Source organism: Lathyrus oleraceus, chromosome 3 (assembly GCF_024323335.1).
Source record: "Lathyrus oleraceus cultivar Zhongwan6 chromosome 3, CAAS_Psat_ZW6_1.0, whole genome shotgun sequence".
In the NCBI taxonomy this organism is placed as follows: domain Eukaryota; kingdom Viridiplantae; phylum Streptophyta; class Magnoliopsida; order Fabales; family Fabaceae; genus Lathyrus; species Lathyrus oleraceus.
In genome coordinates, this window is record NC_066581.1 from 454,670,612 (window position 1) to 454,680,274 (window position 9,663).

Sequence of the window (9,663 nt, forward strand, 5' to 3'; positions counted from 1 at the left end):
CGTGAAGAAATGCCACAAGTGTCAAATTTATGCGGATAAGATTCATATTCCCCCGACACTTCTGCATGTTATTTCCTCACCATGGCCTTTCTCCATGTGAGGAATTGACATGATTGGCATGATTGAACCTAAGGCGCCGAACGGTCACCGTTTTATTCTCGTAGCTATTGATTACTTCACCAAATGGGTTGAAGCGGCATCATATGCGAATGTGACCGGGTAGGTGGTTGTGAAGTTTATCAAGAACCAGCTCATATGCCGATATGGTATGCCAGACAAGATCATTACTGATAATGGACCTAACTTGAACAACAAGATGATGAAAGAGTTGTGTAGCAAGTTCAAGATTGCACATCATAATTCTTCTCCCTATAGGCCTAAGATGAATGGGGTTATTGAAGCTACTAACAAGAACATCAAGAAGATTATCCAGAAGATGATTGTTACATACAAAGATTGGCATGAGATGCTGCCATTTGCTTTGCATGGCTATCGTACATTTGTCCGCACTTCAACAGGGGCAACCCCTTTCTCTCTTGTATATGGCAAGGAGGTTGTGCTCCCCGTGGAGGTTGACATCCCATCAATGAGAGTCTTGATGGAAGCCAAGTTGACTGAGGTTGAATGGGTTCAGAGTCGGTATGACCAACTGAATTTGATTGAAAAGAAGAGATTAACTACCATGTGCCATGGTCAGTTATATCAGTAGAGGATGAAGAAAGCCTTTGATAAGAAGGTCAAGCCTCGTGTGTTCCGAGAAGGTGACCTCGTGCTCAAAAAAGTTTTATCTTTCGCGCCCGATTCCAGGGGCAAGTGGACTACAAACTATGAAGGTCTATATGTTGTTAAGAGAACCTTTTCAGGCGGTGCTTTAATACTTACAACTATGGATGGGGAGGATTTCACTCGTCCTGTGAATTTAGATGCAGTCAAGAAATACTTCGCCTAAAAATAAAAATAGAATAATTCGCTAAGTTGAAAACCCGAAAGGGCGACTTAGGCAAAAATGAGCGTCTCGATGGATTGAAAACCCGAAATGGCGGTCCAGGCAAAAGTTAGAGACATAAAAAACAAATATATATATCTCGCTAGATTGAGTACCTCACCCTGGGGAAATCTAGGCAAAAATTAGGGATTTGGCAAGTAACTGCACCCTGACAAGACTTTGTTCCACAACTGTCTTCTGTCAAAGATTCTCACTCAGTCATCGTCAACTGAAGCTTCAAATACATTGGATTCAAAGTTGGTGGAGAAATGGTCATTATGTTCAATGTAGCCCTTTTTCCAATATATATTACCAATTTCAAATTTGTAAAGATCCATGGAGTCTCGCCATTTGCAGACTACCATTCTATCAAATAAATTTGAGCCTTTATCCAATTCTTTGCACTCTTATTTGTTTCTGTTTAACAAATGTTTGTATGTTTTAATTGATAAATATCATTGTTTTAAACAAATAAAGTTTTTATAAATTGTTTTTAAACAAAGTGAACATTCACAAAGACTGAAAAGGATAGTTGGAATGTCTTCAGTGCTCTCCCAAGGATAGTACGATCTCCAAAAGGGTAAGACATTTGTTCATACTGCTGGCATGTTTGTATCCTCTTTATCATCTTCCAGGTTGTTTCCCCAGTGAGTGTAGAGAAGAGTGATACATCCTTCACTCCCCAGAAAGTCTGGAGTTTTGGTCTCGATCTTTTAGAGATGTGTATACATTTATATCAGGCACTAGCATTTGTGTTTTATCAATTATATGGTTGTCATCCCTTGTGTGGATTGACCTAAAATCCCTTGTAGATTGATAAAAGTTGATATGCTATCTATTCATGAGGAAGTTTGTCTTTCCCCAGTGAGCAGAAATTCCTAGCATGAATAGTAATCTCCAGATGAGTAAGCATGTATTCCCTACAAGGTTATCTTTTAGATACTTCCTCAGCAGTAGTTGCCTGGAGCAGTTGGTGAAGGGTTTGTTCCCTTTTCATCCCTAGCATAGCACGTGTCAACGTAGGATTCATTTCCGACTCCCTCAGCCAGGACAATTCCTCCGGAGATACTTGTAATTATCCCCAGCAGGTTGGCTCACAGCTCATCCCCAATAGGGTTGCTTACCGCAGACTATCCCCAGTATGATCGCCTATAGTCCCTTCCCAGCGAATTTGCCTGATCCTAGATTGACGGTTGTAGCCCCCTCCGTGGTTGAAGATTTCTTCCAGTATTGGACGACGGTGAGGAAGATGTGTTATTTCTTTCCTCAGCGGAACATTTGTTCTCTCTCCCCTCGGCAGAGATGTCCTTCCAGCAGTTAGAAGGGAGTGTTTGATTGATCGTGTATCTGTTTGGTGGTTGTTCCCCACAGAGCTTCACATCCTTTCCTTGATAAGTTCCCTAGTAGAGTTTCTTCTATGACGGATCTTATCCGTGTTAAAATCCCCAGTAGAGTTCTCCTACGACGGATCTTATTGATATCTCTGCATGTCTCCGAGAATTGTGGGAAGATCCCCGGCAGTTGGTAGCTGTGACTTTGCATATCCCCGGCAGTGACTTTGCATGATCCTCCGCGGAGGTCTGTGTCTCCTGATATTTGATGCTTCCCACCAGAGTTAATTTCTCCTGTGGGCCTGGCCTTTCTCTTTTGAGATGTTATACCGGATGTCTGTCCATTGATTCTTGGACCTGTTTGTGTTAGATATGTCTGTTTGTCAGCATTAATCATACATAAACCACGCATATACATGCATAATTACAGCATTCAGATATTCATGTTGCATTCTTTGCCATATATATTTGCTTGTTGTCTCCTGCTATTGGTGAAATGTTCTCCCCCAAGCAGATGTCTGTGTCTGATCTCCCCATATAGAGTCAGCCCCATAGGCAGAAAGTGTCTATCTTTCTTTCTATATTCCCCACTGAGTTATGTCCCCGTGGATGATTATTATTTCAGTTTCCTCCCCCCAATTATATAGGGATGGAATCACTCCCCTGAGTTATATCCTCATCGGGTCGAGTCTTATTTGGTTGTGTCTTTCTAGTTTGTTCCTAGAAAGACTCCCTTTTGTTATTCCCCTGCAGTTCCCTGTGGTTTAGCTGTTCAATTACTCAGTAACCAGTAATTGTTCATCCTCTCCCCAGTGGATCTTTGTTGGCCTTCTACTCAGTAACCGGTAGTCGTAAGTCCTATTTCTGTGGTTTTCTACCCAGTAACCGGTAGATGTAATCCCCTCTTTGTTGGTTATCTTTATCCAATATTCGATATTGATATTCCTTCATTTTTTGAATATACCACCCAATAGCCGGTGATATATCTCTTGGATGATTGCTTTTGTTAAGAAATTTATCCCCCGCGAGTCATCTTTCACTTACCCTTGTTTGGTAATGATGGTTTCTCCCTTTTGATTGGTCATCATTTTATACCCAGTAATCGATATCCCGCTGTCCTTTCTTTTCGGTCGATTTATCCTTTATTAACCCAGTAACCGGTTATGGATAATCTTCCATGCGAGTATGTTATCTACGTTCTGACGGTAATAGATAATATATCTCATGCGCTCTTCAGTCGAAGTCTTTGTTCTTCCCCAGTTGAGTAAGATTCGTATTTCCTCAGGGAGTCGAATGCCCATCCTGTAAATCGAGTTTGCTTTTTCAGCCCTCCTTTTGGATGATGAGTGTTTTGGATATGTTCCCAATTCACGTCTGGTTGGTCACCTATTATATGCACAGTAACCGGTATCCCTGGTGTTCCTTCCTTCTGGATATTTGTTTGAGGGCAGTAGCTTCATTATGGACTGCATTGTGGAGAAGGAGACTACCTTTTTTATCATACATGCACTTTGGAAGAACCTGAATTAACCCACATTGTCGAGCGACAAGGTTAGGTTGATAGTTATCAAAGTAACCTGAACCTTCGAAGGATTAAGTCGAAGGGTTAGAATCCTGGGGGTCAAAAAGGCTTCCCAAATCAGTAAAGATTTAGTTTCTTGTTTCTTGGATGGAGATGGGAAAGTCCTGGTAAACCATTTGGGACCGTACTTTCTGAAGGCAAATGGGGCCATGCTCGAAGTGAAAACATGGCGCTTGGCAAACATCATTATGTAGCTCATGAAAGTCGGTTGAAGGGATTGTCCTTCATCATTAGGAGTCAGTTGAGCTAGTCTCGTGCCTTCGACCCTTCTGTTCTTAATCTCCTTAGCATCTTCATCGACGAGGCCTTTGTTCGGCAGACTAGCCTCGAAAGTGGCATTGAGCCAAAGTTGCAATAGCCAGAAAAGGCCAGAAAGGAGAAGATTCCCTTTGTCGCCCAAATTCTTCAATTGAGTAACTCTATCGCTCAATGATTCATAAAGACTTGCCAAGATCATCTCACTTAGACAAATACCATGCCCAGCGTGTAATTGATTCGCCAAAGTGAGATATTTCTTGGTAACTTGCAAGGATTTTGAACAAAAAACAGAATGGGACAACCTCAAGGCCAAAAAAGCTATATTCTCCACATCGGAGACAATGTCAGTATCTTTATCGTGATAATGAGCAATGTGCGTCAAATATGCTTCTCTGGTGGTCGAAAAGGCTAAGGTGTCCACAACATCAATGTCGGGATCATAGGTGTGTTCGGTAGGTTTTAGCCCTGTGATAACGGCCAGGTCGAAAAGGGTTGGCATGGCCATACCACAAGGAAGGCGGAAAGTGTAGTGTGTACTGTCCCAGAAGTACAATGAAGAAATCAGCATAGGGGTGTTGTACTCTAAATCTAGCTTCGACAGCATGATCAGGTCATAAATGCCTGTGTCTTTCCAATCCTGAGACTTAGCTTTCTCTACTTTCTTTAACCAATCTATATAATCAGTGGGATCTTTGAAGGTGGGGGTAGCACGAAGAGCTCTGAAACCATTATTCGAAAATTTCAAATCTATAACATCACTATCCTTAGGTTTCGACGTGGTTATTCCAGTACTAGAGTTTTTAGCTTGCCCTGTAGGCTTGAATTTGTGATAAGAAGGAAAAAACTCTTTAAGCTTACTATAATCAATATCTAAATCAGCTAGAGGTCCAGACAGTGCATGATTCTTTCTAGAGACAGAGACGGGAATGAGTACCTGAGAAGCATAAATTTTGCGTTGTTCCTCTGTTTTGGGCTCTAGTATGTATTGTTGGTTACCAACCGCAAGTGGAGCATACAATGTGGTGAAAGGAGGAAGCTCTAAGATCTTCTTCAGAGCTTTTGTCTTGGTGGAAGTGGTTTTGAATGATACGCCTGTTTCTTTAAGGGCTTTGCTTGAAGTTGCCATTTTTTAAGATTGAAAGAAATCTGAGTTTTGGTTGAAGATTGTTTGAAGAGGAAAGACTGGAGTGTTTGGGAATTCATAAAGCGTAAAGTATGAAATGGGTAAGTCTGTGGGTTTTATAGGCGTGCTTGGAAGAGAAAACGCTTCAAATCAGTATTAATGGTTGACAAGTTAGTGGGACACGTGTCTTCCTGGGGCAGTGTGATGGAAATGTTAATTAATGCCTGAGCCCATGATTTCCTAGAGTCTAGGAAACGTGATGAGTGAAAAGATTCGGCTGTGAGCTGAAAAGACGTGGTTAGGAAAAATATAATGATGACCCTGACGTCACCATACAAATGGAGAAACTGAGAAGTTTTGCAACATTGGGACACTTGGCACAATGTCAGAGTTGTTAAGGCGTCGAAACAAGGTCTCAAAAAATGTCTTTTTCTCTTATATGTCGAAAATAACATTTTGTGGGGGCAATTTGTTAGCTCAAATTTTGACGCCCATTAAGAATTACTAAACAAGGAAATCCTATGTATAGATGTTTTCGACCAGGAGGTGATATTCGACCAGATGGAGGTGTTTCGACTGGATAAGGGTAATAAGAGTCAGCATGCAGTTGAGACTTCAGAAATATCTCTTAAAACGGTTGAAGACGATTTTCAATTAGAGATTCAAAATTCAAATAAAGGAGGGATTTTGGCTCTTATCTGAAACTGTTGAGAGTACACGTGGAGCATAATGGATAGTTACATCCATGCAAGACGCCATGTGTCTCGACGTGATTGAAGAGCCGTCAGAAACGGTTATTTCGATCAAGTATAATAAATGGTCTTAGTGTTGTTAGGATAGGGTGTGTCAAAATGTGTACAGAGTCTGTAAATTTACCAAGTATTCATGTGAAGAAGAATCGTAAATCATATAATGTACGTTTGTTTACACCATTGTTAGTTATTTTAAAGCAATACAAATTTTATCTTTATCTTTCCAGAACTACATTTTTACTGCTTTATTCCAAACACTCTTCTTTTACTTCTTCATTTTAAAGTCTTAAGTTTCTTTGCTTTGAACACTTACTTTTGTCAGTTGTTTATTATCAGCCTTTTACAATTTCTCTCTTTAATCCATATTAGCCTTTTACTGTAAAGTTATAGTCACTAGTCCCACGAGTATTGTTGAAGTGTTCAGGATTATTAAAACTTATTTTCAAACACAATTAGCACATGTCCTAGGATCAATCTGATCGATCCTGCGAGTAACCAAATTTAAAAATTTGAAAGATCAGCGGTTGTTTACCAATTTTCATGATAAACACATTGTTACATGATGAGCATTAAACCATACAATCGATATGAAAAACATGACATATATAAATCTAGATGGTCAAAATAAGTCATCACTCGATACACAATGAAGTCGAAATACACAATAAAATCGAAAAAAGTCAAAATAAAATACAATCGATAATAAATCCAAAGTACAAATACTATCAACTAATGCATATGTCAGACTAGAGTTCCTCAGGCTCCCCAACCTCCTCTGCCTCCATCCTCCGACGATGTCTCTGGTACATCAGTGTCTCTCGTTCCTCCTTCATAATGGCATCTAGGAGTTCCCTCGCCTCAAAACCATCAAGAAAGATATATATGTCAACATTTGTCTGTGCAATCTCCACAATGCGGTGACATCTACGAAACACATCATTAGCACAATTTAAATGTGTCTGCTCCTCCTCTAATATCTCCTGATGACCAGGCCTCGATGGATCTCCTGGAGCATATTATACCATATATGAATGTGACACCCTGAAGAACCACCTGGTGTACTCGTCTACATAGCTCCAGTTGCTCTCAACTATGGTACTTTGTGCCTCCTCTAGTATCAGATGACTAAGATAATCATCAAACATGACATCCATATCTCTATGTGTCATAGCAAGAGGATAAGAGACAATCGGGCGTATGGGAATAGTATGGGTGTAGTCGAACTGCCGCATGACGTGGTCAGGCAGATGAGGAAATGTTAGACTTGAACCGGAAGCCAAACATCCTGAGTATAACACTATGTCATCAAATGGTCTCATCTCACGGTGATCGACATAGCTATTAAAGTGCATATCCTCGGCTACTAAGCAGTCAAGATACACTTGAAATGGCTTTATCGCCTGGTTCCCTCTGAGTAGGGCAAATGCGGAAGCATGTGGCATGTCATCAGTATAGGTAGGTACACACGATTAGTCGAAGATGTGTGGGAAATACTGGAGGATCCAAGCCTGAAAAGTGTTGAAACACATATGCCAATGCTGCTTGTCACCTACTTTGTCTTCCACCTACATCCCTCAGATAACTTAGAGTACGAGTAGACTAAACAAACGGCCCCCAGTTGTACTCATGGATCTGCTCAAAGTCCTCGAAGTATCATAGATAGACTACATTTATATAAGTGGCACTCTTGTCCATAAAAATGGCAGTGTCAGCCAAATATAACAGGTATGCTCTCATAACATACGCTATATGTTGTCCCACCTATTTGTCATCACCTCTAGTCTGTTTTGCTCTAATCAGCTCATATGTATATACCTTTTTCAGGAATTCAAACATAGCATGAGCCCATATGGTTTTTCCATCTCCCTTAAGGCAGCCTCTAGGTCAACTCCTAGATAGTCTTCCATCAACTCGAGTGCCTCATCTTTGTTAATCCTCTCATGATCTAAAAATTCTCCCTAATCGAAAGATGCAACAGACACAACACATCACCGAGTGTGATAAACATCTCACCAAGTGGTAGATGAAATGATGAGGTCTCAGTGTGCCATCTCTCCACAAATGCATTAAGCATCATGTGATTCACCGTAACATAAATGATCTCGCATAAGTCCTTCATCTCAGATAGGGACAAAGCATCCTGAGACCACTCGTCATTAGGTTGATGCAAGCCAGTAATCTTCCGCTCATGGTTAATGAATTTCAGCGGATCACAGTTCTGTAGAAAAATAAACCATCGCCAAAAACTTATAAGATAATAATAAATGTAATTTAAAAAGAATGAATCCAATTAATTTTACATCTTCGTCCTAGATATGTCTGACAATATGGTCCTGGTAAAGAGGCAGCAGTGACAACTCTAATGGGCCTCCTTTAAATACCTGAGGTAGCACTGGCTCATCAGTCTCATCAGCCAGAGGTGGCACTGGCTCATCAACCTGAGGTTCATTCGTTGTTTGGGGTGGCACTAGTGTCTCAGATATCTCCGGTGACTCGGGTGCTTCTACACCTGAATAGGTGAAACCTGTCGCCTACGAGAAGATGGAGGCAATGATGTGTCACGCGTCTCCCACGGGAAGAAGAATGTGAAGATATATGAGCCCTAGAAGTCGATGCCTCCGCATGAACCAGACTAGAGGGAACATGAGCCTCTGAAACCTGGCTCTTTTTCCTTTGGATAGATGCATGTTGTGCAATCCTCCCACGTCTCAGTCTGTCGTCTCTATCAGCCACAATGCATGTAAGTAAATCAGACAATCGTGACACAATTACTACAAGCAACCCTACAAGCAAGAAAAGTAAAAAAGAAAAACAGACAGATAAATTACGAAGATGCATCTCCAATTCCTGGAAATCCAAACATTGAAAAATCACGTAGATGCATCTTTGGAGTTTCCTGCAACTTTCATCTTCGTCAATGGCGCTGATGCAGCCTACCACCATCCCAAAAATAATGTATTGATCCTTACTTTTAACTATCAAATACATTTCTCATAATGTATCAATTATCAAACATGCATAAACTATGTATTTCAATACCTAATCATCAATATCTATAAATCTATACAAAAATTCTAAAAAATTTACAAAAATAAAAAACTTACAAATTATGAGTTTACTTCAGTTTTGAATGAGCTCTTTGATGTATTTGATGTTGATGGAAAAAATTTTGAACCTGGTTGATTGATTTTGAGAAAATGTGAGTTGAGAAAGTTTGGAAAAGGTTTAGAGTTGTTTTTTTAGAAGTGGGGAAGGAGAAAGGGTTATGGCGCGTTTTAGAACAATTAGCGTTCAAACATGTATCCCCGTAATATACACGAAGATGTATCTCTATAATTTTTTTTATATTAAATCTGAATTCTATTGATTTAAGGTGCGTCCGAAGATGCATCTTTGAAATCTAAAAACATTTTTATATTTTTATGTAATTCTAATAATACATAAGATGGATTAAGAAAAATTAACTTTTTGAGAACTGCTATGTCTTTGCACGAATTGCTATATCTTTTTCAGCAAAAGAACGAACAACAGCACTGATATTGCCACCGGACCTCAATCACGTTTTTTTAAAGAAATTCTATCACTAGTAGTTTCACGAGGTTAAGATTTAGAGTTCAAAGTAAGAACTATTT